Here is a 5086-nt window from a genome sequence, read left to right as displayed (position 1 = left end):
ACAGTAATCTAACTTAGGGGAGTGGACAACCACCTACATTGAATTGCATGTAGGAATTCCCAATATGTTTACTGGTTTTAGATATAAAGAATATTATTATCAGTTAATTTCCTCTAGCCTAGTAATTATTGACCCTGGTTTACACTTAAAAAACACCTGGTAGGGTTTTAAAACTGTATGCATGATGGTATATTCTACCCTGTGATTATGATTTACTTGGTTTGAGTTGGGAACTGAACACCGGCATTTAAAAAAGGAAAAAAATTCCAGATGATTCTATTGCACATATATTAGTGTAAAAGCTAGTGTAAAAAAACAAGACCCACACTAATAACTAGCTCATTGGTTCTCAAAGCCTGGTTCTTGAGCTAGAACCAACAGTTTCATCTGAGATCTTGATAGAAATGCGACTTTGAATTCTCAGATCTGCTAAGTCAGAAATACCAAAGCATGGCCTAGCAAGCCCTCCCAGGTGATTCTCAGCAATCATATGTCTTGGGACCATGACAGTAGTGAAATGACTTGATGGATTTCAACAGGCATCATTTTATTTCTACTAATGGATGAGAAAGATAAATACCTTAACCCTGACCTGGGGCAAAAGTCTGTGTTCTGATGAGATTATTTGCTTTATTTGAGAAGAAATTACCTTTTTCTCCAAAAGCTTGATAAACTCCCATGAGAATAAGATTTCTTGTGCTGGGCTATCAGCCATGTGACTGCCTGGTCTATTTAATACTTAGGCAACATGCTTCCTCTGTCCCACATCTTTGTCTATTCACTCTCTCCTTTCTTCCCCCTTCTACCTTAAGAGGTGATTTCCAGTTGGAACTTCTGGCCTAGAGACCCAGAAGACAGGGAATATTTGTCCATGTAGCACCACTGTCAATGTTTTGCTTTCTTTGTGTAGATCAACATGTCATCTGACATCATTTTTCTTCTTCCAAAAAGTTCTGTTTACATATGTGTAGTGTGTATATGCTAGTGATATGTCTTTAAGTTTTCCTGTATATTTTTTAAATGTCATAGTTCAAAGATATTTTACTGGATCTATTTGTCAGGGTTCTCCTGAAAAACAGCTCCAATAGAATATGTATAACTCTATGAGGGGACTTATTACAGGAAGTGGTTTATGAAATTATGGAGACCAGGGCTGAAGGGATAGCATAGCTTTTAAAGGCTAAAGCTAACAACCAAAATATTAAACATTCGAAATTGCAGAGATGTGAAGGCCAATAATAGGCCATTTACAAGCTTCAAAACCAGAGAGCTGGTGATGTCATTCAGTCTCAATTTAAAGTTTCAAGAAGTAGAGGAATCTATGGTGTAACTCTTCTTTGTGGCCAAAGTCAGAGGTCTGGTAGAGAAAGACAAGGGAAGCCTCTAGTATAACTTCTGGTATGCAAAGGCACAAGGACCAGTGCTCTAATGTCTGAGGTAAGAGACAGGTGCCCTAGTTTACAAAGAGAGGATTCATGTTCCTTTGACTTTTTACTCATGTGTGCCATTAGCAGATTGGATGATGGGGCCACTGGTGAGGGTGGACTCCCTCCATTCAGTCCACTGATTCAAATGCATATCTTTTCCATAAACACATGCATAGACTCATCCAGATACTTTTTATATCTGGGCATTCCTTAGTACAGCCAAACAGACACATGGACTAACAATCACACTAAGTATAGAATTCTAGGCTGACAGTGTTTTGTTTTAGTGCTTTAAAGATATTACATGACTTTCTCAATTTCCATATTGATTCTTATGAGAAATTTTCAATCAGCTTTATCTTTTTTCCTCTGTATATGATACATCTTTTTAACCTCTGGATGATTTTAAGATTTTCCTTATCATAGGTATTGAGCATGTTCACAAGAGAGATTTTAAGCCACCAGTGGGTTTGTCTGGATGTCCAAGTAACTTATTTCTATGCTATACATATACATACTGTGACAGATTGAACTCTATCTCCTCAGTGTTTTTGAAGTCTTAAACTGTAGTACCTCCAAATGTGACCTTATTTAGAAACAGTCTTAACAAAGGCAATCAAGTAAACATGAAGCTATTGGGGTAGGCCTACAATGACTGTTGTCCTTGTAAGAGTGGGAGAGTTGGACACAGAGGTAGACATGCAGAAAAAAGAGAATGTAAAGCCACAGGCGAAATGAAGACGGAAGACGTGGGGTAGGACTTGTTCAGTGAGAGGGTTCCATGAAAGGGTGTGGCCTTGAAGTGGGAGGCGGTAGAGCAGGTGGCTGAAGAACAGAGAGTTGGAATCAACAGATCTGGGTTTACACTGAAGATTGCTTCTACTTCCTGGATGTGGGACTTTGGTAAGATTATTAACTGTATTGTACTTCAGTTTTCTCCTCTGTAAAACATGGATATTAACAGAACCCTTTCCATAGCTGCGAGGTTAAGTGTCATAATATATTCCAGAGCCGTAGGAGACATTATGTAAGACTGATAATATATTAAGTGCCTAAGGGGCATGTTTATTTTTATTATCGTCACTGTGGGAACCAGTTACTGAAGTGTTATCTAACTTTCCAGTTGTGTAAATCTGGAGGTGTGTGGAAATCACTCTTAATATTTGCAGTTCTTTATCCTCTGATATATGAGATGTGCTTTCTACATGAATATTTTGATTTGTTTTGGGGTTACAACACACATCAAGGGTTGTTGACACTGAAATAAAAGTCAATAGACACATCATGTTTAACTCCACATTACCCATTTAAAGGCATCAAGCCATAGTTCTCATGCTTGAATCTTGCGTTCATCTGCCTCATGTACCACCAGTCAGAGATGGCTGTTGGCAAGTTGTTCTTGAGGAAGGTTTGAAAACGAGTGATAAACATCATGTCCCAAGGATAGCCACTGTCCCAGACTCGGCTCATTACCCAGGATCCACTTCTGGAGCTGATGATGACCTTAAAAACAAATGCAAAATGTAGTGTGTATCATGAACATTGGATTTTAGGGTGTCCAGGCATGCAGAGTGGACACAAGATTCACTCCTGAGAACAGTATTGGCAGGTTGGACCCAAGTATTTACATATTAATTTTTAAATTTCTCAAAACCATAATTTGTTTTTAAAATTCACATGCTGGAAAGATAGCTTAGCATTTAAGAGCCTGTGCTTCACTTGCAGAGAACCAGACTTTGGCTACTATTAGCAACGTCAGGTAGCTCACAACCACCTGGAACTCCAGCTCCAGGGAGATCTGACATCGTTGGTCTCTGTGGGCACACACATCCATATGCTCCTACCCATTAACACACACAGATAAATAAAATCCTTTTTTTGTTTTTTTTGTTTTTTTTCAGTCTTTTTGAGACAGGGTCTCCCTGTAGCCCCAGCTGTCCTGGAACTCATTACGTAAACCAGGCTGGCCTCAAACTCACAAAGATCCCCCCTGCCTCTGCCTCCCAAGTGCTGGGATTAAAGGTGTGTGCCACCATGCCTGGCTATAAAAAAAATTATATATAATGCCACTTGAAGACATTTTATATGAAAAGTTGGTTAAATAAAAAGAGATAGAGTAACACGGGAACCTCAGTAATTATTTTTTCTTCCCTATAATTTTTATGCAATCATAAATCTCTTAGCACCCTGGTTTCATCATATCTTTCCTTAGTTCAAGAACCTTAAATTATCTGCTTTTAATTTTGAAGAAAACCTATTCTTTAGTCCTCCACCAAAGTCCTTGGAAGGGACATAGACTCTTACTTCAACCTTTCTTTTCTGTCACAGTTTCTCTGGTTACCATACTCTTGGAGTCAAAGATCCAAATTTCATTTCCCCAAGTCTTTGCAAGCTCAAATTTTAACTTCCTGCAGGCCTTTCAAGAAGATGATTGTCATTTCTGTCCTCAATTATCCTTTATCTGCAACTAAAGTACCTGGATGCATTATACAAATTGTTGTTAATTAAGAACCATTATTTTAGCAGAAAGAATCAGTAATAGTCAAATACATGGTGCTGTCTTTACACTTTGCTAATGTCATTTACCCTTCCAAGAAAGCTTTAGCCCCCTCTTCTACTACGTAGTTTATATTTCTCTTTCAAAAATGGGTCCAGGTTCACCTCCTTTGTGAAGTCGCTTATCCTTTATTTCAGTAGTGGGTGCTATACTGTTGTTATGCATTCTACATATCTCCTGAGGTTGTTTATGTGTGCTAGTGTGTAATTTTCTTAGCTAGCGTTTAGCCTTGAGAAGAAAGGGCATATGCTTACTTTCTTTGTATGCCTTGTGGCTGCAAAGTACAGTGTGCTGAACAGGTGCATAGGAATAGATTTTCATGCCATTTGTCTTGTTATGATCTTCATGCATCGTGAATATAATATAATGAGTAAGACTGGACATATGCTGGGGATGCCCAGGTGTGCTATTGGGGATGACCTATGTTGGGGGCATATGAAATCATCAGGCATAATGTCTGGAAATAAGATTCCTGCCTTTGGGCTTTTGGGAAGTCAGCTCTTAAAGGATCTTCCAAAGCCAATAGGTGATGCGTGTTCAAACTCGTACCCTAAAAGGCCCTACATCACCTCCTCCAACTTCTCTTCACATCACTTTTCCAGAGCCCACTGAGATACAGTCTTCTCTCAGTTTCTTGAGATACTAAGCTTCTTGCTTCAAGACCCTTTGCCTAGAGACCTCTTTTGATACTATGCCTTTGCCAACTTCTGGCTCTGGCTCTTTCTCTGCTTGTATGACATCATCTCAAAAGGGTCTTTCCACTTTCCAACATGAAGAAGCCACCTCTATTGATCACACTGATCTCATGCTTTGTTTTCTTTCGCCAGCATTTTTCACAGTCAAAATGTGCACGTGAGTTTAAATTTACTCATTTGGTATCTATCCCAGACTCTGATTTCAAGGGCTGGGTTTATGTTTGTTCTGTTCAACGTTCTTTTTCTAACACTTGTGCCAGCACCTGGAACAAGAAATAACCACAGAATAAACAGGTGCATGGATCAGTGAATATGTGGCTATATGTCTATATTTATTGAGTCAGATTTAAATGTTTTAACTCTGTACCAACCTCATCTCCAAATAAGTTTCATTTTAAAATATTATT

The sequence above is a fragment of the Nannospalax galili genome, unplaced genomic scaffold (assembly GCF_000622305.1).
Source record: "Nannospalax galili isolate Female #2095 unplaced genomic scaffold, S.galili_v1.0 scaffold1189, whole genome shotgun sequence".
In the NCBI taxonomy this organism is placed as follows: Eukaryota; Metazoa; Chordata; class Mammalia; order Rodentia; family Spalacidae; genus Nannospalax; species Nannospalax galili.
The sequence above is the reverse complement of the archived record's forward strand: the minus strand, read 5'-3'. Positions refer to the sequence as shown.